This window comes from Bubalus bubalis, chromosome 24 (assembly GCF_019923935.1).
Source record: "Bubalus bubalis isolate 160015118507 breed Murrah chromosome 24, NDDB_SH_1, whole genome shotgun sequence".
Taxonomy (NCBI): domain Eukaryota; kingdom Metazoa; phylum Chordata; class Mammalia; order Artiodactyla; family Bovidae; genus Bubalus; species Bubalus bubalis.
The window spans coordinates 21,236,614-21,259,882 of NC_059180.1; the positions used below are offsets into that span (position 1 = coordinate 21,236,614).

General features: G+C 47.0%; 1 protein-coding gene across 1 annotated transcript in view; it reads right to left on the minus strand.

Annotated features, from left to right (window-relative positions):
* Window positions 1-1,010, minus strand: part of SCNN1B (sodium channel epithelial 1 subunit beta) — a 35,292-nt gene extending 34,282 nt beyond the window's left edge. Inside the window, exon 1 of the mRNA XM_006071176.3 lies at window positions 859-1,010. The gene's annotated coding sequence lies outside the window, so the exon portion shown is untranslated. The remainder of the gene's footprint in view (window positions 1-858) is intronic.
* Between the last annotated feature and the right edge of the window lie 22,259 nt (window positions 1,011-23,269).

Consider the following 23,269-nt stretch of genomic DNA (forward strand, 5'->3'; position numbering starts at 1 on the left):
GGATTCTCTAGGCAAGAATACTGGAGTGGGTTGCCATTTCCTTCTCCAATGTTTTCAAAGAGTTAAAAAAAAAAAAGAACATGCAGTGTCTGTGGCCTACAAAGCCTTAACTATTAACTATTAACTGGCCCTTTACAGAAAAAAATTTGTCAAAAACTTATTTACTGTGTCCTATAAGTTTGCATTAAATAAGAAGAAATCCTTAAACTGGGTTTTCATGTAAGTATTTGTAAGTTTGATTTCATTATTTGTCCCCCAAATACCTGCTAATTCAATGTTTCCCAAATGTCAATCATTTGCATGCCACCTGAACGGATTTCACGAAATCCCTATAGCACTTGTATCATTAGTCACTTAATACATAACATCATCTGAATTCACCTTTTTTCCTTGAAAAAATTCACCCTCATCCTAAGCAACACTATGCCTGTGGATGTTTGATATGCTAAAGGGTTCTTCTCAAAAGATTGGCTTCTCTGGTGGCTCAGATGGTAAAGCGTCTGCCTGCAATGCGGGAGACCCAGGTTTGATCCCTGGGTTGGGAAGATCCCCTGGACAAGGAAATGGCAATCCATTCCAATATTCTTGCCTGGAAAATCCCATGGATGGAGGAGCCTGGTAGGCTACAGTCCATGTGGTCGCAAAGAGTCAAACACAACTGAGCGACTTCACTTTCACTCCAAAGATTAAAACCATCTTCCTTATGACTCTGGAGGAAATGCTCTGTTGACTGTTTTCTGCCCACTTGAAGCACACCCTCTCTCTCAAGCACTTCCTCCTGTGTCTTTCAGGTATGTTGGTGTAGCCAGAATTATGCCCATTTCACAGAGAAGGTAGCCAGAGTACAGGGGCACTTACGGTCACAGCGAGTCAGGCAGATCTGGAAACAGAAGCCCGGTCACCTGCCTTCCAGGCACCTCTCACCACACGCTTGATGGGAGCTCTTGCTTCTGTTCTGGTGGGTGCTGGGAAAGTCTGCAATGTAGCAATAGGCTGTCTCCTCTGTGTGCACTTATGGACCTCCTTCACCCAAGGCTGTAGTTCACAGGCCTCTAGGGGTCCTTCCATAAAGCCAAATAAAGCACTGTGGTTGATAAGATAAAACCTTAAAACAGTGGCTCCGGGGTGGGATGGGGTGGGGGGAGCTGTGGGTGGGGGTGGGGGTAGAAAAGAGGGAGGGGTAAGAGAGGGGAAGAGGATTAACAGGAACAAACTACTAGATATAAAATAGATAAGATACAAGGATGGGAACATAGCCAATATTTTATAATAGCTTTATATGGAGTATAATCTATAAAAATATTGAATCACTATGCTGTATACTTGAACCTAGTCTAATAATGTAAGTCGACTGTACTTCAATAAAAAAAAAATGTGGCCCCTCCAGTCCTCCAGGAGAGAAGGATGCAATGGTCCTATTTGAGCTGCTCAGAGATGGGGAATGCTGCCAAGGTCTATCATTAAGTGAGAGATAAGAAAGGGAAGAACCATATATAAAGCAGGGCTGCATTTGTGTAGAAGAAAGAGAACTAGCAGAGAGATATTTAGTTGTGTGTGTGCAACCCACCTCCAAGGGGACACGCAACAAAGTCCTGACATAAACTGCCTTCAAGAAGGGGAACTGGGGGCTTCCCTGGTGGTCCAGTGGTTAAGAAACTGTCTTGCAATGTAGGGGACACCAGATCAAGCCCTGGTCTGGGAAGATCCTACATGCCCTGGGGCAACTAAGCCCGCGGGCCACAATTACTGAGCCCACGTGCAGCAACTACTGAAGCCCGTGGGCTCTAGAGTCCAGGCTCTGCTCCAAGAGAGGCCCCAGCAATGAGAGGCCTGCACACCACAAGCTGAAGGTAGCTCCCACTCTCTGCAACTAGAGCAAGTCCACACATGGCAAGGAAGACCAGCACAATCAAAACTAAATAAATTAATTACTTAAAAAAAGAAAAGAAGGGGAACTGCATGGTTGGGGGCACAGGCAGGGAAGGAGGTTTTTAAAAATGGACACAGCAGGGGAAGGTGAGGGTGGGATTGACTGAGAAAGTAGCATTGACATATATACACTATCCTGTGTAAAATAGTTAGTGGGCAGTTGCTAACTCAGGGAGCCCAGTCTGGAATTCTGGGATGACCTAGAGGGGTGGGGTGGGGGAAGGTGGAGGAGGCTCAGCAGGGAAGGGATATATATATATATGTATGTGTGTGATTATGACTGATTCTAGTTGTACAGCAGAAATCAACACAAAATTGTAAAGCAACTTTCCACCATTAAAAATAAATAAAGTTAAATAAAAATGAGTTACTTCTTTGGCACCTTTTATAAAACTCAACATTCAAAAAACTAAGATCATGGCATCCAGTCCCATCACTTCATGACAAATGATGGGGAAACAATGGAAACAGTGACAGACTTTATTTTCTTGGGCTCCAAAATCACTGCAGATAGTCACTGCAGCCATGAAATTAAAACACGCTTGCTCCTTGGAAGAAAAGCCATGAACAACCTAGACAGCACATTAAAAAGCAGAGACATTACTTTGACAACAAAGGTTCGTTGCCAAATGGTTTTTCCAGTAGTCATGTATGGATATGAGAGTTGGACTATAAAGAAAGCTGAGCACTGAAGAGTTGATGCTTTTGAACTGTGCTGTTGGAGAAGACTCTTGAGAGTCCCTTGGACTGCAAGGAGATCCAACCTGTCAATCCTACAGGAAATCAGTCCTGAATGTTCATTGGAGGGACTGATGCAGAAGCTGAAGCTCCAATACTTTGGCCACCTGATATGAAGAACTGACTCATTGGGAAAGAACCTGAAGCTGGACAAGACTGAAGGCAGAAGCAGAAGGGGATGACAGAGGATGAGAGGGTTATGGACATGAGTCCAGCTCATCTTTGGACATGAGTCCAGCTCAGGGAGTTGGTGATGGACAGGGAAGCCTGGTGTGCTGCAGTCCACGGGATCGCAAAGAGTTGGACACGACTGAGTGACTGAACTGAACTGAACTGAACTGATATTTTGGATCATATCAATGTCTAATCTATTCATTTGTTCAGTCAGGAAATATTTATTAAGCACCTACTGTGTGCTCAGCACTGTTCTAGGTATTCAGAATCCATCAGTAAACAAACAGCAAGAAACCCCTATCTTTGTGTACCCTACATGCTCCCAGGAGGGAGAAAAAAAATTTAAAGAAGCAATTTTAAAATTTATGCTAATTGGAGTTAAGCGTAAAAAAAAAAAAGTCAATATGGCACCATTGCATTCACAAAGATGTAAATGTTTCATAATACCAGGTATTGACTAAGCCGATATGCCGATGGGGTCTAAGCGGGCACACTCACTAGCGAGTAGGCTGGCAGTCTCTATTGCATTTAAAATGTGATAGCCAGGACATAACAGTTGCACTTCCTGTGTAGGTGTCTCTATGCGCTTATATGCATGGGTGCTTGCGTGCGTGTGTGCATGTGTGTGCATGCGTGCACATACACACAGGAAGGACAGCGATTGCAACACTGTAATACCCTCAAACTAGAAACAACCTAACCTCCAGAGTGAAAAGCTGCTGGAGGGTGGATGGGGTGCCAGCTGCTGACCACAAGAGCTATGAACAGGCTTATTACGGGATTTGGGTACAGAAAAAGGCTGGACTAGAGCAGTTCTGACAGGTGTGCCTGGAGTGAGTGCTTCAGGTGAGCTGAAGTGTTGATGTTCTTGGTCTTTGGATGATGGGTCTGGCCCGGAGCTGCAGGAGTATCCACCCCCATCACTAGCAGGCAGAAGACGCCCTGGCCCTTTACCTTTGTGCTGGATACAAACATGTTCATTCTTTATGTTCCATGAGAAGTTGGAAGGCCCTGATTTAGAAGCACTTTCACATTCATTCCAGCCCTGACATGCTAAGAATTTACAGCTCTGTTGTGCTGAGGTCACGTCTGAGTCCTCGATCTCCTCTGCTCTGGTGTTGAGGCAGTGACCATACTCCCGCACCCTGTGGAGATGTCCTTTGGGGGGTCGCAGCCCCACAGTTTGGGGAGGTGTCTCGGGTGGTGTTGGGGGGTGCTGTAGGTGTCCCACTGCTTCACTCCATGGTGGGGTGATGGTGGAGTCACCCTCTCATCCTACAGGGCAATGACATATTCCCACCCACAACACTGATGAGCAAACCCTGGGGCTTTGACAGGCTACCAATTGCCCAGTGTTAAGGACCCAGAAGGGGCTTACTTTCTCATCAGGGTCAGAAGTGGGAGGGCTTGCGAGTCAGGCCCCATTTAGGGTCTGGCTCTATTACTTCCTCCAGTGGGCAGGGGCTCAATGAATGGCAACAAGAGGTTGGCTTTTCAGAGTCTTAATTTTCTCATCTGTGAGTGAAAGTATCAGTCGCTCAGTTGTGCCTGACTCTTTGCAACCCCATGGACTGTAGCCCCCAGGCTCCTCTATCCATGGAATTCTCCAGGCAAGAATACTGGAGTGGGTTGCCATTCCCTTCTCCAGGGGATCTTCCCAACTCAGGGATCAAACCTGGGTCTCCTGCAGTGCAGGCGGATTCTTTACTGTCTGAGTCGCCAGGGAAGCCTATTTCTCATCCGGTAAGTGGGGATAATAGTACTTGTGCTTTCTAGATTGTTGTCAGGATTCAATGAGATAATATGTGGGAAGCACTTTGCACAGTGCCTGCACATAAGAAGTCTTGACAAATGGTAAATGCTATTATTATTATTTTATGCAAGGAGTGGGAGGAAGAAGTGGCAACCCACTCCAGTATTCTTGTCAAGAGAATTCCTGGAGTTCTTGACAAGAACTCCTCTTGTCAAGAGGAGCCTGGTGGGCTACTGTCCATAGGATCGCACAGAGTCGGACACGACTGAAGCAACTTAGCATGCATGCATGCATTGGTTAAGGAAATGGCAACCCATTCCAGTGTTCTTGCCTGGAGAATCCCAGGGACAGAGGAGCCTGGTGCGCTGCCATCTAAGGGGTCGCACAGAGTCAGACACGACTGAAGCAACTTAGCAGCAGCAGCAGCAGCATGCAAGGAGCTAAATTATTCAGAATTAACCAGAGTATTCAGCCTGAGTTGTTGAGACTGTCTTTTGTAGGGAAATGGCCAGCCTAGAAGGGGCTCCCAGGCTCTGCTTCCTGTGGGACTGAGTCCTTTCCTGACAGGGAAATCCCATGGTCCCCAAGGTCTCTACTGATCCCCAAAGACCCCATAGTTGGCAGCGGGTTTTCCCAGACAATTCCTATGAACAGCTGCACCTAAACCCAGGCTGCCTGGCACTGGCAGCCATGCACACAGCTCGTGTACACAGACAGTGAATACTGGCCACTGAGACCACTTTCTACGCTTGTCCCATATTAAAAAAGATCCATGGAGCTGGGGGTCCCTTCCTGAAATAGAGCCTTCATCTCCTCAGCAGGTGCTAGTCTTGGCAGGCCTCTCTGAGGGACAATGGGAAATCTGAGGGATCAAAAACATCTCTGTGTGGTACTTCCCTGGTGGCACAGTGGATAAGAATCTGCCTGCCAATGCAGGGGACACGGGTTTGACCCCTGATCTGGGAAGATTCCACATGTTGCAGAGCAACCGAGCCCGTGCACCACAACTACTGAGCCTGTGTGCCTAGAGCCTGTGCTCTGCCACAAGAGAAGCCACAGCAATGAGAAGCCGACACACTGCAATGAAGAGTAGCCCCTGTTCCCCACAATTAGAGAAAGCCCGCACAAAGCAATAAAGATCTCACATGGAAAAAAATTAATTAAAAAAAAGACCACAACAGCTCCTTAAAAAAAAAAAAATCTCTGTGCTTCTGACGCTGAACTTATGGGTTACCCTTAACTCACACCCGTGGTGGTGTAGATTCATCCTATCCCTCTGCATGGCCATGGCCAACCCCCAAGGATGCAGTGGCAAGGCAGAACCCAGACCTGGAGCCCAGCACCCCTTCCTCCTGTGCTAGCTCTAAGCTATCCTGGGAAAGAAGTGGCAAGGGGGCCCCTGCTGCATCATGCTTGGGGGCAGGGGACCCCCACCCCATGCACCTCCCTCCCTGCACCTTCTTTAAAAACCTGGGACATCCTGCAATGACTCAGGTGCCAGCACTCTCTCTCTGTCCCCAGGCGAAATCAACCCATCTTTCTGGAAGAGGCCAATTAAAACAGGACTTTGTCATCTGGGGTGTTGGGAAGGGAAGGGAGCCTGTTAAGCACTGAACGCAGCCCAGGAGGAGCAGGGACAGAGCGGTGACCCTGACAGAGCCAGAGTGGCAAAGTGTGTGGTCAGAGGCTGCTGTCTTCGTCACTCCAACCCCACACCAGGCTCCATCATGCCTACCTCCTAGTTCAAAGCAGCCCTGCTGTGCCAGTCTGGCTGGTCCTGGGCTGAAGATGAGTAATCATGTCAGATTAGCCCTCAGAGCCGGTGAAGAACACTGGCCACACCTTGCAGGGATCAGAGTCCTTAGAAAACCTGGTCTGGTCTCCAGATGTGAATCCATGATTGAGGTCCCCCACCCCAGCCAGCTCTATGGAGGTTCCAGAGCACAGCAGACCTCACTGCGCAGAGCTCAGCACGACCACACACCCTTGCCCCTCAGGGACCATGTGAAAAGCAGGTTGCAGGATCCAAAAGCAAGAAGGGCATTTGGGAGGAAACACTTATTCAATGGTTCAGGGTGGACTGATGCTCCTGATGGAAATGAGGCATCTATGGCCTCAAGAATGCCTGCTGATACCTGCTCAACAGCTCGGGCCTGTTCACGTTGGAGGATGTGTTAAGAGTCGTTGAAGTCCAGCCCATGCTCCATGTGCCCAATTGTGAGCCCCTAGGAGCTGCATCTTTCAGTGTCCGATCTTTTTGCTTTTTCATACTATTTGCGGGGTTCTCAAGGCAAGAATACTGAAGTGGTTTGCCATTCCCTTCTCCAGTGGACCACATTTTGTCTGAACTCTCCACAATGACCTGTACGTCTTGGATGGTCCTACAAGGCATGGCTCATAGTTTCACCGAGTTAGACAAGGCTGTGGTCCATATAATTAGATTGGTTAATTTTCTGTGACTGTGGTTTTCAATCTGTCTGCCCTCTGATGGAGAAGGAATAAGAGGCTTATGGAAGCTTCCTGATGAGAGAGACTGACTGAGGGGGAAACTGGGTCTTGTTCTGATGGGCGGGACCCTGCTCAGTAAATCTTTAATCCAATTTTCTGTTGATGGGTGGAGCTGTGTTCCCTCCCTGCTATTTACCTGGGGCCAAACTATGGTGGAGGTAATGAAGACAATGGTGCCATACATATGGGCGAGACTGGTGATGGAAGCAAGGTCTGATGCCGCAAAGAGCAATATTGCAGAGGAATCTGGAATGTTAGGTCCATGAATCAAGGCAAATTGGAAGTGGTCACACAGGAGATGGAAAGAATGACATTTTAGGAATCAGTGAACTAAAATGGACTGGAATGGGTGAATTTAACTCAGATGGCCATTATATCTACTACTGTGGGAAAGAATCCCTTAGAAGAAATGGAATAGCCATCATAGAGTCTGAAATGCAGCACTTGGATGCAGCCTAAAAAACGACAGAATGATCTCTATTCAAGGCAAACCATTCAATATCACGGTAATCCAAGTCTATGCCCCAACCAGTAATGCTGAAGAAGCTGAACTGTTCTAAGAAGATCTACAAGACCTTATAGAACTAACACCCAAAAAAGATGTTCTTTTCATTATAGGGGACTGGAATGCAAAAGTAGGAAGTCAAGAAAAACCTGGAGTAACAGGCAAATTTGGCCTTGGAGTATAGAATGAAACAGGGCAAAGGCTAATAGAGTTTTGCCAAGAGAATGCCCTGGTCATAGCAAACACCCTTCCAACAACACAAGAGAAGACTCTATACATGGACATCACCAGATGGTCAACACCAAAATCAGACTGATTATATTCTTTGCAGCCAAAGATGGAGAAGCTCTCTATACAGTCAGCAAAAACAAGACTTGGAGCTGACTGTGGCTCAGATCATGAACTCCATATTGCAAAATTCAGACTTAAATTGAAGAAAGTAGGGAAAACCACTAAACCATTCAGGTATGACCTAAATCAAATCCCTTATGATTATGCAGTGGAAGTGAGTAATAGATTTAAGGGACTAGATCTGATAGACAGAGTGCCTGATGAATTATGGTCGGAGGTTAGTGACATTGTGTAGGAGGCAGGGAGCAAGACCATACCCAAGAAAAAGAAATGCAAAAAAGCAAAATGACTGTCTGAGGAGGCCTTACAAATAGCTGTGAAAAGAAGAGAAGCGAAAAGCAAAGGAGAAAAGGAAAGATATACCTATTTGAATGCAGAGTTCCAACAAATAGCAAGGAGAGGTAAGAAAGCCTTGCTCGGTGATCAGTGCAAAGAAATAGAGGGAAATAATAGAATGGGAAAGACTAGAGACCTCTTCAAGGAAATTAGAGATACCAAGGGAATATTTCATGCAAAGATGGGCTCAATAAAGGACAGGAATGGTATAGGCCTAACAGAAGCAGAAGATATTAAGAAGAGGTGGCAAGAATACACAGAAGAACTGTACAAAAAAGATCTTCATGATCCAGATAATCATGATTGTGTGATCACTCACCTAGAGCCAGACATCCTGGAATGTGAAGTCAAGTGGGCCTTAGAAAGTATCACTATGAACAAAGCTAGTGGATGTGATGGAATTCCAGTTGAACTATTTCAAATCCTAAAAGATGATGCTGTACTCAATATGCCAGCAAATTTGGAAAACTCAGCAGTGGACACAAGACTGAAAAAGGTCAATTTTTATTCCAATCCTAAAGAAAGGCAAGGCCAAAGAATGCTCAAACTACCACACAATTGCACTCATCTCACATGCTAGTAAAGTAATGCTCAAAATTCTCCAAGCCAGGCTTCAACAGTACATGAACTGTGAACTTCCAGATGTTCAAGCTGGTTTTAGAAAAGGCAGAGGAACCAGAGATCAAATTGCCAACATCCGCTGGATCATGGAAAAAGCAAGAGAGTTCCAGAAAAACATCTATTTCTGCTTTTTTGACTATGCCAAAGCCTTTGACTGTGTGGATCACAATAAACTGTGGAAAATTCTGAAAGAGATGGGAATACCAGACCACCTGACCTGCCTCTTGAGAAACCTATATGCAGGTCAGGAAGCAACAGTTAGAACAGGACATGGAACAACAGACTGGTTCCAAATAGGAAAAGGAATATGTCAAGACTGTATATTGTTACCCTGCTTATTTAACTTATATGTAGAGTACATCATGAGAAACACTGGGCTGGACGAAGCACAAGCTGGAATCAAGATTGCCGGGAGAAATATCAATAACCTCAGATATGCAGATGACACCACCCTTATGGCAGAAAGTGAAGAAGAACTAAAGAGCCTCTTGATGAAAGTGAAAGAGGAGAGTGAAAAAGTTGGCTTAAAGCTCAACATTCACAAAACGAAGATCATGGCATCCGGTCCCATCCCTTCATGGGAAATAGATGGGGAAACAGTGGAAACAGTGTCAGACTTTATTTTTTTGGGCTCCCAAATCACTGCAGATGGTGACTGCAGTCATGAAATTAAAAGACGCTTACTCCTTGGAAGTAAAGTTATGACCAACCTAGACAGCATGTTAAAAACAGAGACATGACTTTGCCAACAAAGATCCATCTAGTCAAGGCTATGGTTTTTCCAGTAGTCATGTATGGATGTGAGAGTTGGACTATAAAGAAAGCTGAGCACCGAAGAATTGATGCTTTTGAACTGTGCTGTTGGAGAAGACTTTTGAGAGTCCCTTGGACTGCAAGGAGATACAACCAGTCCATCCTAACGGAAATCAGTCCTGAATATTCATTGGAAGGACTGATGTTGAAGCTGAAACTCCAATCCTTTGGCCACCTGATGTGAAGAGCTGACTCATTTGAAAAGACCCTGATGCTGGGAAAGATTGAAGGAGGGAGGAGAAGGGGACAACAGAGGATGAGATGGTTGGATGGCATCACCAACTCAATGGACATGAGTTTGAGTAAACTCCAGGAGTTGGTGATGGACAGGGCATCCTGGTTTGCTGCAATCCATGGAGTTGCAAAGAGTTGGACATGACTGAGTGACTGAACTGAACTGAACTGAAGGAGCTTCATCTGGGCAGAGGGGCACTTTTTAGTAATTTACTCGAAGGCATCATATGAGCTCAAAGGGGAGGTCCTGCCAAACATCAGTTTCTGCCCAGAGCCACAGTCATCACCATTTGGCTAAGCTTGGCCATGCATGTTTTCGGACTTCCCTGGTGGCTCAGATGTTTACGTGTCTGCCTACAATGTGGTAGACCCAGGTTCGATCCCCAGATCAGGAAGATCCCCTGGAGAAGGAAATGGCAACCCACTCTAGTATTCTTGCCTGGAAAATCCCATGGAGAGAGGAACCCGGTAGGCTACAGTCCATGGGGTTCCAGAGTCAGACACACCTGAGCGACTTCACTTTTACTTTGGCCATATTTTCAAAAGAAGAGTCTCTGATACATTGGCTGGAATGTGAGGGTGAATTTCCTCCAATACAGGGAAAAATCTAATAAAGAGAGAGTTTTCAGTAAAGTACTGACAACTCCCCATATAGTAGAGCAGCTCAGGACTTACGTGCTGAAGCCAAGCTCTGGGTTTGAATCCAGGTGTGCTGTGCAACCTAGGGCAAGCTACATGGTGTCCCCGTGCCTCCATTCCCTCATCTGAATGCCAGGGACAATATTACACCTACCTCTGAGGGTGCTTAGAACAATGCCTGGTTCACAGCAATATAATGATATTAAGCACATCAGCACTTAATAGCTCTATTCAAGGATCTATGCAAGTGAAAAAAAAAAAAAGATTGTTTTCCAAATACGAAAAGAAAATTGCAGCATTTAACACAAATGGAACGGTTAAACAAATGTTTGCAACATGGAGGTCAGTTAGGGAAATGCCACTCAACTCTTAGGTGAAAGTGACACTGCTCAGTCGTGTCTGACTCTTTGCGACCCCCTGGACTATAGCCCACCAGACTCCTCAGTCCATGGGATTTTCCAGGCAAGAATATTGGAGTGGGTTGCCATTTCCTTCTCCAGGGGATCTTCCCCTTAGGTAGTGATATGCAAATAATATGGGAACTTTTTTTTCGATAGTGAAAGAAATAAAAATCACAAAAGAAAATGACCACAAGGATGAGGAACCTTGGTCTGCACTTATTCTTTAAGTTTTGGTACATTCTGAGGGCAGAGACAGGGGAGCCCCTCTCCTGGTGACGATCTACTACCTACTTCCTGCTGCTGCTACTGCTGCTGCTAAGTCGCGTCAGTCGTGTCCAACTCTGTGCGACCCCATAGATGGCAGTCCACCAGGTTCCCCCGTCCCTGGGATTCTCCAGGCAAGAACACTGGAGTGGGTTGCCATTTCCTTCTCCAATGCATGAAAGTGAAAAGTGAAAGTGAAGTCGCTCAGTCGTGTCCGACTCTTAGCAACCCCATGGACTGCAGCCTACAAGGCTCCTCCGTCCATGGGATTTCCCAGGCAAGAGTACTGGAGTGGGGTGCCATTGCCTTCTCCACCTACTTCCTAGGAGTCACTAATACTAACCCTAGCCAAGAGCTTAGAATCAAAAGCCTAGAACCACTCTATGAAGAAAAAAAATAAAACCACATACATAAATAGGATCATCAACAATAGCTGGGAAGCGTCTTGGATCACTTCACATGCCAACATGATAATCCAACATATTAATATGAAGAATATCTCAACACACAAATCTTTTAAAAAATCTCCTTTCAAAGATAAATGCTCAAGTCATGGCATGATGAAACCAGAGCCCACAGTTCTGAGGCATTTACCACAATCTTGCAGGACAGGACTACCACATTCAAAAGTGACTGGACCAGATCAGCTTCCAGGGTGTAGGAACTCAGATGATGCATCTGTGCTAACTGCCTGTTTCCAGCACCTTCTGGATTCTTAACCCAAATCACACTGGAAGGGTGAAGAAGCTCCAATAAGCTGCCTCTGAAGACAGGCTTCTTGCGGCAAAGGCAGGTCAAAGACTGGAGCTGAAGATGCTGGCTGTCTTTTTGTTGACTGTCAGTCCAGGACTGACTGTTGGATGCACAAGGGTCAACCTTGTGCTGAGCTGCAACTGGGTACCAATTATACTTTCATCAACTTAATAGCTTTCTTTACATTGACTAACTCTTGTTTTCACTTAAATACCTACTTCAGCTCTGTCCTAAGCAAGAATGTCCACAAAATCACAAGCTTGATGTTACTAATTACATATTAATATGTTTCCTAATACACGTCAACATAACTAATTACTAACGAGATGAAAGACATTTGTGCACCATCTAAAAACCATTTCCACATGCCACGCTACATAGGGAAACAGATTCAGCAAAGATCTTCCTTTGTCTCACAAACTCACCAGATTAGATAAAATACCTTGGTACTTACAACTCCAAGAAAACCTGCCATACTGACCCCTTGACCCTGAGCTGCTGCGAACATCGGGGTTCTTATGAAAACCCGTTCTGTAGGTTTCTCTGCTCCTGGGTATAGGATTATATCAGCCTCTATCCTAGGAGTCGCCTGACACACATCCTGCCACCGCAGCCAGAAGATCCCAAAGTCCAAGGCAGCAGATGTGGCTTCAGCTGCCAGAAAACACATGTTCTTTTTGTATGAACTTTAAAGAAGAAATGTGCATTCATGTGGGCTTCAGCCTATATGATAAATCCTGGAGGACCCATCTTGTCTTGAGGTCAGAGTACTCCTGGTTTGTCATTTCCTTGTCCATCTGTTGACCAAGTACCACAGTTGGTTTTGAAAGGTTAGGGCTTGTGGCTATTCAACCCTCACTGCCTGGCTTCCCCACATGGATACAGATGCTCAGGGCAAGAAAATATAAATGTACAACAGGAGTAGAAGGGTGAGACAAACTATGACAGAGGCACATGAGAGAATATTGGGGAAGGTTAGTTATTTTTGTTTTCTTTAAAAAAAACGATCAGTTTCTAAGTATCTATATGCATAGGGGGAAAAATTGGGTGAAATTAATCAGGATGTTAAGAGTAATGATGTTTGGCTGGAAGGATCTTGGGTTTTTTTTTTTTAATTATTTTTACTTTATCTGTGCTTTGGAACATTCCTACAATGAACACATATTGCTTGTAAAATAATAAAAAAAAGATTATTATAGCAAATGGGAAAAGCTTTTGACAGAATGTTACATGAGCAAAGTGAGATTACAGCTTTATGGGAAATCAATTGTCAGGAAAAATGTTAGAGCCCTGGGAATTATAGAATAATTTTTTTTTTAAATGTAGATTTCCAGGCCTTTCCACTGGTCCAGTGGTTAAGAATCTGCCTTAAAATGTAGGGGGCACCTGTTCGATTCCTGGTCTGGGAAGATCCCATATGCTGCAGAGCAACTAAGCTCACGTGCCACAATTACTGAGCCCACGTGCACCAACTACTGAAGCCCGTGTGCCTAGAGCCCGTGCTCCGCAAGGAGAGAAGCCACCACCGCAATGAGAAGCCCTCGGACCGCAATGAGAGAGTAGCCCCTGCTCACCACAGCCAGAAACCCTACACACGGCAATGAGGACCTACTGCAGCCAAAAATAAATACATAATCAAAAAAATTTAAAATACAGGCTTCTGAGAATTTACAGAAAAATCTGAGGAAAGTAACCCGGAAGATGCTGGACTGATGGGGATTCAGTGTCTACTCTTTGGCAGAAAGGGGACTTGTCAGAGAATTCAGATTAGATGTGTACTTTAGCTTGTGTTCTAGTATTTTTTTTTGTAACTACTTTCCAAGCATTTCTGCTTTTATACTTTTTAAAAAAATTAAAAAAACAAGCAAACAACCCCAAACCAAATCAAAGGGAGAGGTATTCAGTCAACTAGGAAAATCTGCTTGGGTCTCCAACAGCTAGACGACCCTGTCTGTCATTTACACAGGATGATCTTTCTTTTCCTCCTGTCCAGGTGAGCCCAAGATGGGTCTCAGAGGAGGTGGCGGCATTAGAACCCGTGTTTCCTGGATGGCTCCTGTCTTCCAAATCCTTGTTGACAGAGTCTCAATGTTGTGCTTGCTTCCTTATTGCCGAGGACTCTGCTATGCCAGGCTTCATCCCGTACAAGCACAATTACATGGGAAAACACCTCGCCCACCAGGCCCGCTGCCAGGAACAGAGTCATCGCGTCCTGATGGCCAGATGACTTGGGGACTCGGGGGTGCCCGTGGCGCACACGCAAGCCCACGGCTCTGCCCCTACCCAGCCATGCAAGTGGCCGCTGGCCCGGGGCGGGTGGTGTGTGTTGACAGCTGGCAGGGAAGAATGTGGCCGTTTCATCTGCTCCCTACCTCTCTCCCTGCCAAAGGCTGGAGGCAACTTTGCAGTGGAGAGTATCTGTTGAGCCCTGGAAGATGCCAGGGGTGTGTGGGGTAGAGGTGGAGAAGGCAGGTAGTTAGAGTATTGGGAATAAAATGCAGTGTCCCTGACTAAAGTCAGGAAAACAAGGTCAACCTGGTAACATTTTGAGGCTCACAAAGTAGGTCTAGCCTCTCTCCTTCTCTGTTTCTCACTGGGAAGCATAAACTATTCTATTATCATTAAAAATGAGAGCCTTGGAGTCAGACAGACTTGAGTGGAGTCTTGGAACCATCGTGTCACCTCTCTGAGCCTCAGTTGTCTTGCCTGTAAATGGGCACAACAATGGCATCTCCATTCCTGGGCTTTTTTTTTTTCCAGTGAAGACTAAAATGAGATAATGCATATAAAGCACTTAGTGTCGGGTTGGACAAACACTGGCTATTATTACCTGACATGACTAAGTGACTGAACTGAACTGAAGAGAAAGAATGATGACAATATGTAGGTGGCCGCTAAGTTTACACACTTACCTGCAAGGCTGTTTTAGAAAGAACAGGTGCTGGAAAGGGAGTTTCCCAACTCAATAAAAGAATGACTTGGTTTTTGGACAGCACTTCCCAGAGGCTCAGCTGTCACTGTGTCCCATGTCTGTCGGAAACTTTCAATGGCTCTGAGTATCTGCAGAATAAAGGCCTTATAGTATGGCCCCACTCTCCATGTCTCTCTTTATTCCCCTCTTTCTTTCTTTCTTTCTTTGTGTCTTTAGTTGCTTAGTTGTGTCCAACTCTTTGGGACCCCATGGACTGTAGCCTGCCAGGCTCCTCTGTTCATGGGGTTTCCCAGGCAAGGCTATCGGTGTGGGTTGCCATTTCCTCCTCCAGGGTATCTTCCCGACCCAGGGACTGAACTCACATCTCCTGTGTCTCCTGCATTACAGGTGGATTCTCTACCTGCTAAGCCATGAGAGAAGCCCTCACTTCCCTTCAAAATGAGTGCTGGGTAAGAACCTGGGTTCGAACCCTAGCTCTGTCACTTACTTGCTGTGTGACCAAATGAAATTGACCTATCCTCTCTGTGTCCTGGTTTTCCCATCTGTAAAACGAGGGGGAGACAGTCCCTCCTTCATGGGGCTGGTGTTGAAGATTCAATGGTAAATGTGAAGGACAGGGCACTCTGGAGCGCAGAAAGGGATCAGTGTCTGCAGCAGCTTCCGAGCCTCTCATACCAGGCCCCTTGGGCCACCTGCTGGAGCCCCTAGCACTCTGGACACACCCACGAGCTCACTTCACTTCACGCTGTTTCTCTCCTGGAGTGCCTTTCCCCCAGGCCCAGCTCCCGTGCTGCCTCTTTCAAGAAGCTCCCTGCTGCTGCTGCTAAGTCACTTCAGTCGTGTCCGACTCTATGCGACCCCATAGACGGCAGCCTACCAGGCTCCCTTGTCCCCGGGGTTCTCCAGGCAAGAACACTGGAGTGGGTTGCCATTTCCTTCTCCAATGCAGGAAAGTGAAAAGTGAAAGTGAAGTCGGTCAGTTGTGTCCGACTCTTCGCGACCCCATGGACTGCAGCCTACCAGGCTCCTCCGTCCATGGGATTTTCCAGGCAAAAGTACTGAAGTGGAGTGCCATTGCCTTCTCCTCAAGAAGCTCCCAGTCCTCACTGAATGGACATCATTTCCCCGCCTCCTCAGCCCCGTAATACTTTCTGTGGGCCAAGCACTCCTATTTCACCTGTTCCCAACTACTTCATATCATGGCTATTCATGCCCCTTTCTAATCTCTCGTAAGTGGTGAGGAGGACCCTGGTCAGATCCCCCGACACTTGAAATTGCACGTGATAGTTGCTCAGTAAATATGTCTGGACTTCAGTGCTCGGAGGCAGGGTTGACATTCAGCTGCTATGACCCAGAGTGCTTTGCCAGAATGGTTTATGCTGGAAACTCCTGGCTGGAAGGCACCCTTCTCCTAAACATTCCAGTTATTGCCATTGCTTACGTGCAAGGAGGGGGGGGAGCACCTGGTTCCCCTCCATCCACCTGCTACCTGGAGCTCTGTGATGGTGGCGCAGAGGTAGAGTCTGCCTGCCAATGCAGGAGATCGATCGTGGGTTCGATCCCTGGGTTGGGAAGATCTGAAATGGCAACCCGTACCAGTATTCTTGCTTGGAAAAATCCCATGGACACAGGAGCCAGGTGGGCTGCAGTCCACAGGGTGCGAAGAATCGGACACGACCCAGCACCACTACCCTCACCATTCATATGTCGAAGCTACAAAGTTCCTCAGAATGGGACTTGGAGACAGGATCTTTAAAGGGGAGGCTAAGTGAAAATGAAGCCCATAGGGTGGCCTAATCCAATCTTACCCACATCTTATAAGAAGAGGACGTTTGGCCATCCAAAGAGACACCAGGGAAGGGCATGCACAGAGGAAGGGCCATGTGGAGACACAGTGAGAAGGTGGCCATATGCAGGCCAGGGAGCCAGGCTTCTGCAAAACCAGCCCGGCGGACACCTAGAACTTAGACTTCCAGCCTCCAAAACTGAATAAATGTTTGTTGTTTAAGTCACCTAGTCTGTAGTAGTTGGTCTAACAGCCCAGGCAGACTCGGAAAAGCTGTAAAGGGAGAAGGAATCAGTAGGCAAGGGAATGAATGGGGTGAGGAGAGAGAACTCTGGAGAGCTCCCCACTGACTCTCTAGGATCTGAATGATGGGGTCCGTAAGTCCATCCCTCTGCCCTCAGCTAGGAATGATTTTGGCTTAGAGGTGAATCTGTTCTTTTCTCCCCCAACCAAGAGATGTCATAACCTTCCTTGGAAACACTCCCATTTTTAACAACCTGCTTTGCGAGTCCTTCCTTAACTAGGTTAAAGGCAGTAAGTGGCACCTTAAAAAAAAAGTTGGTTTTTAAACTTAAGCCTCGACAAAGTGTGACTGTCCAAACTTTTGACAAAAGACCTTACAGTTTTCCTGCAATGAATCCAGAAATGGGTTCCAGTCACACTTAGAATAAAACCCCAATTCCTTACCAAGTTCTGGAGAGCAAGCAAGCCCTGCTGCTGCTGCTAAGTAGCTTCAGTTTTACCAGACTTTCCTCCTGCCCTTCTCACATTTCCTCACATCTGCTTCTCTAATTTGCCAAGATCAGGCCACCTCAGGTCCTTTGCACCTATTATTCCTGCTGAATCAGCCATCCCTGGCAGCTTCCACAGCCCCCCTGGCCCAGCATCAGCATCACTCAGCGAGCTCTTCAAAGACCCACACCCGAGAGCCTCATGCACAGCAGCTCTGACTCCCCAGGTTGGGGTATCTGTATTCTTTAAACTCTCACACAAAGCCTGATGCACAGGCAGGGCTGGGGACCATGGCCCAAGATCTTCATCAAGTTGCTTCATCTTTGAGGCTTCAGCTCGAATGCCACCTCTGAGACACCCACCCTGACCCCCAACCCCTCAGGACACTCTAGCTCACTGCCTTGTTTATTCTTTCCACAGAACCCAACACCATTAAAACTGTCTACTCTCTTCATTTCCTGTCTGTCTCCCTCTACCGGGGTTTGAACCTCCCAGTGAAGGTGACTGGGCCTCTGTCTTCCTAGCCCCAGTGCAGAGCTGTTTTGGCCGACACAGGAGCCACATGTGTGGCGAATACTGGGCACTGGAAACTCCATTGAACTGAGATGTGGTTCCATGTGGAACACTATCTGCATTTCGAAGAAACCATTTGAAGGACTTCCCTGGGGGTCCAGTGGCTAAGGTTCTGTGCTCCCAATGGAGAAGGCCCGGGTTCGGTTTCTCATCCGGGAACTAGATCCCACAGCAGCAACTAAGACCCAGTGCAGTCAAAAAATAAATATATGTTTTTTAAAAATCACTTCTTAAAAAAAAAAGGTCCAAAGCAAAGAAACTGTAGAAAAAAGAGAGACATAAAATACTAGTATTCTGCAAGATGAAAAGTGTTCTGGAGGTGAATCGTACACTAATGTGAATAACACTAATATATCATACACTTAGAAATGGTTAAGATGATCAATTTCATGTTGTGTGTGTTTTAGTAAAATTAAAACTTTAAGGACTTCCCTGGCAGTCCAGTGGTTGAGAGTTCACCTGCCAAGGCTGGGGACATGAGTTCAGTCTCTGGTCCAGGAAGATTCCACACGCTCCAGGGTAGCTAGGCCCGTGACCCACAACCTACTGAGCCCACGTACCTAGAGCCTGCACCAAGAGAAGTGACTGCAGCGAGAAGCCCACGTGCCACAGCTATAGAAAGGAAGACCAGCGCAGCCCCAAATAAGTGAATACATAAATAAATGACTGCTGCTGCTGCTAAGTCGCTTCAGTCGTGTCCGACTCTGTGAGACCCCAGAGACAGCAGCCCACCAGGCTCCCCCGTCCCTGCGATTCTCCAGGCAAGAACACTGGAGTGGGTTGCCAGTTCCTTCTCCAAAGCATGAAAGTGAAAAGTGAAAGTGAAGTCACTCAGTCGTGTCCGACCCTCAGCGACCCCATGGACGGCAGCCTACCAGGCTCGTCCGTCCATGGGATTTTCCAGGCAAGAGTACTGGAGTGGGGTGCCATTGCCTTCTCCCAAATAAATATTATTTATCTGTATATGTGTGTGTGTTAATTGCTCAGTCATGTCCGACTCTTTGCAACCCCATGGGCTGTAGCCCACCAGGCTCCTCTGTCCGTGAAATTCTCCAGGCAAGAATACTGAAGTGGGTTGCCAGTTCCTGCTCCAAAATGAATAAATAAATAAATAAAAATTATTTATCTGTATAGGTTAGGAAGAAAACCATGTTAAAAAACTTTTGAAAGGTATATTGAACATAGAAAATCTCAATAATTTTTAATATTGACTGCCTGTTAATAGGTCAATAAAATATATTATTAAAACCAATTTCACTTATTTCTTTGTTTTCACTTATTTTTTTTCAATGTGGTTATTAGAAAACTTTAAGTTGTTATGTGGTTCAGATTTGTGGCTTGTGTTATATTTTTACTGATCAGTGCTGACCTAGAACCACAGCTGGCACACAGTAGGCACTTCAATACAAGTTGAGCATCAAAATGAATACAGCTACTGCCAAAGAGGTGCTGTTTTGGGACTTCTCTGGTGGTCCAGTCGTTAAGACTCTGCACTTCCACTTCAAGGGGAGCGGGTGCAATCCCAGGTTGAGGAACTGAGATCCCACATCCTGTCTACCATGCATTGCAGCAACAACAACAAAAAAAAAAGTGCTGTTTTGAGTGTAAGGGCAATGTTCTGTCTGCCAGGGGAGAATGGCGGTGCACTTACATAACCAAATCATCAACATTAATAATTAATATCTATTGTTATGATGACAACATCAGCTGCAGTTGTGGAATACCTAATACGTACCAGGGACTGTCACAGCCCTGTGCCCACATTATCTCATTTCATTCTCAAGTCAGTCCTTTAAGGGACCATTGTCTCCATAGGACAACCGGCTGCCCAAGGGCAGCCAGCTGGTGAGGAGAGAGGGTTGGCTCAGCCTCTCCAGAACACCTGCCCACTCCAGGCCAGGCCCCACGTGCCATCCTATTATGAAGGACTTGCAGACCCTTCTTAAGCCAGACAATGAGCAGGGGCTTCTGGCCTCCAGAGTCTAGAGAAAACCCCCAGGAGGCAGTGAGTCCCTGTCCTCTGGGTCCAGGAAGAGAATGAAACCATTCATAAGCCCTGATGTCCTCGAGCTCACCCACCCAGATCCGGCTGCCAGCCCTCTCCGTTTCAAGGACTCTTGGAACCGGTCCTGGCCCAGGTGGTCATTCTTGCTCAAGGCAGTCGCGGTGGATGGCACTGGGCCCAGCCTGACCCGCCCGAGGGCCCTGCCCTGTGTCCGAGGCTGCAGGGTCTGCGGTGCGGCCGCTCCCCTCCCGCCTTGTGGCTTTCAGGCCCAGAGTCACCTGAGACTCCATCTCTGGGGCTCAGATCGCTTGAGCAGGTGGTATTAATACCTAACATGAGACCTTTCTGGAGGGGTCTTTGATCCTAAGATGCACAGATCAGGACCCTCTGGAATGGGGATGGGGTGCAACTCATGGACAGAAAATTCTCCCATCTTTGGGATCCAATTCCATCTTTAAACTGTCGGTGTGAACTCGAGGAAACTGCTTGGGTCTGGTCAAAGAGACAGTGACCGAAGAAGCCAACGAAGACCTGGTTCCCCTGGAGACAGCTGGGTGTTAAGGAGCCTGACCTCAGAGGGAACAAAGATCCTGCAGTCTGGGGATCCTCAGAGCCCCAGCCTGTGAGCCAGTCAGTGGGTCAACCAGAACCTAGAGCAATGGTTCTCAAAGTCTGGCCCCAGACTGGCTGCTGCAACATTATCTGGAACTTGTTAGAAGGCAACCCCTCCAGCCCCGCTCCAGACCTCCCGAATTGGAAACTCTGGGTTTGAACAAGCACTCTGGATTTTCACAGCCCCCAGAGATTCTGGGCCATGCTAAACTTGAGAACCAAGGCCTACAGCCTACAGCCTCACTTCTCGAGTACCAAGACCAGCAGATCAGCCTCACCTAGCAGTTTGTTAGAGACACAATATTTAGGCCCCACTTCAGTTAAAGAGTCAGAATCTGCACTTAGCAGCACACCCTGGGCCTCATGTCTATGCTAAGATTGAGGACACGCTGGCCTAGAGCTCCTTGCCATTAAGTCAGGGGTCTCAAACTCAAATGTTTCCAGGGACCAAGCCAGTGATGTTAAAAAATAATGAAGCCAGGGACTTCCCTGGTGGTCCAGTGGTTAAAACCCTGCCTTCTAAAGCAGGGCACATCGGTTTACTCCCTGGTTAGGGAACCAAGATCCCACATGCGTGTGTCTGTGTTCGGTCATGTCCGATTCTTTGTGACCTCATGGACTGTAGCCACCAGGCTCCTCTGTCCATGGGATTTTCCAGGTAAGGATACTGGAGTGGGTTGCCATTTCCTCCTCCAGGGGATCTTCCCGATCCAGGGGAATTGAACCCTCATCTCTTGCATCTCCTGTACTGCAGGCAGATGCTTTACCACTAGCCACATGCCATGGAGCAACTAAGCCTGAGCCACGAGAGAAGCCCGGGCACCACATCAAAGAGCCCTTGGCACTGCATCAAAAGATCCCGCCTGCCACAACTGAGACCCAGTGCAGCCAAAAATAAATAAATAAATATTGTAAAAAATGAAGCCAGGTGAGATCCAGCTGATTACTGCTCTTTGGAAATGTGAGCCCAGGATGTCTAGATCTTCTCATTTTTTCAAGAAATCTAGAAATCCAGATGCCAAAGTGAAAATTTCCTGATTTTAAAAAAATGGCTAGACTTGGACTATCCTGGTGGCGCAGTGGCTAGGAGTCCACTTGCTGAGGCAGGGGACTCGAGTTTGATCCCTGGTCCAGGAAGATTCTACGTGCCTCAGAGCAACTAAGCCCGTGAACTACAACTACAGAAGCCCGTGTGACCAGAGCCTGTGCCCCGCAACAACAGAAGCCACCGCAGTGAGAAGCCCACGCACCGCAATGAAGAGGAGCCCCTGCTCGCTGCAACTAGAGAAAGCTCGTGCACAGCAAGGCAGACCCAGCATAGCCACCACAACTACAAATTGCTGGACTTCCCTGCAGGTCCAATGGCTAAGGCTCCGTGCCCCCAAGGCAGAGGACCCAGGTTTGAGTCCCGGTCAGAGAACGAGAGCCCACATGTCAGAACTAAAGATTTCTGAATGCTAAAACTAAAAAATTCTGCATGCCGCAACCAAGATTGACGATGCTATGTGCTGCAACAAAGATCTGGTGCAATCAAATAAATTAAAAAATAAATTACTGTGTGGATGATATAAAACCAGACCTACGGGGCACCAGAACTCAGGTGTTGGGGCAGGAGAGCTGTCTTCTCCCTGGGTGAGCTATCTGAGCTTGGGACAGCTCTGCCAGGCATGGCAAGAGGCGTGCAGCAGGGCCTCTAGAAGGGCTGGGAGAGAACTTCTCCGACTCGTCTGCATAATGGAATCGCTTGCAGATCTTTGAAATACTGATACCTGGCTCCCGCCTCCTGACAGTCTGATTTACTTGGTCTTGAACGTTCTCTGGGTTAGTTCCAAACTGCAGCAGAGTTTGAGAACCATTGGCCCGATAGAGCAGGCATTGGCAAACAGGACAGACAGGAACAGTTTAGGCTTTTCATGTCACAGAGTCTCTGCTGCAGCTACTCAGTTCTGCTGTGGGAATGTGAAAGCAGCCAGAGATAATATTAAATGACTGAGCATGGCTGTGGGGTGTGTGTGTGTGTGTGTGTGTGTGTTTTCCCTGGGGCGGCACTGAATAGCTTGTAGGATCTTAGTTCCTGGACCAGGGATTGAACCTGGGCCATGGCAGTGGAAGCATGGAATCCTCACCACTGGACCGCCAGGGAATTCCCATTTTCGGTTTTGTTGCTGTTTTTTCTTTCTTTCTTTTTTTTTTAGTTTTATTTATTTATTTGGCTGTACCCAGTCTTAGGCTTCCCAGGTGGCTCTAGGGGTAAAGAATCCGTCTGTCAATGCAGGAGACGAAAGAGATGCAAGTTCGATCTGTGGGCTGGGAAGATCCCCTGGAGGAGGGCATGGCAACCCACTCCAAACTCCATGGACAGAGGAACCTACTGGGCTATAGTCTATGAGGTTGTAAAGAGTCGGACACGACTGAAGCAGCTTAGCACGCACGCACGCACACCGGGTCTTAGATGAGGCACGCAAGCTCTTTGACCTTTTTGTTTCGGCATATGTGATCTTGTTTCCCGACCAGAGATCAGACCTGGGCCCCCTGCATTGGAAGCGTGGAGTCTCAGCCACTGGAACACCAGGGAATTCCCACAGCTGTGTTTTAATAATCCTTTCTTTA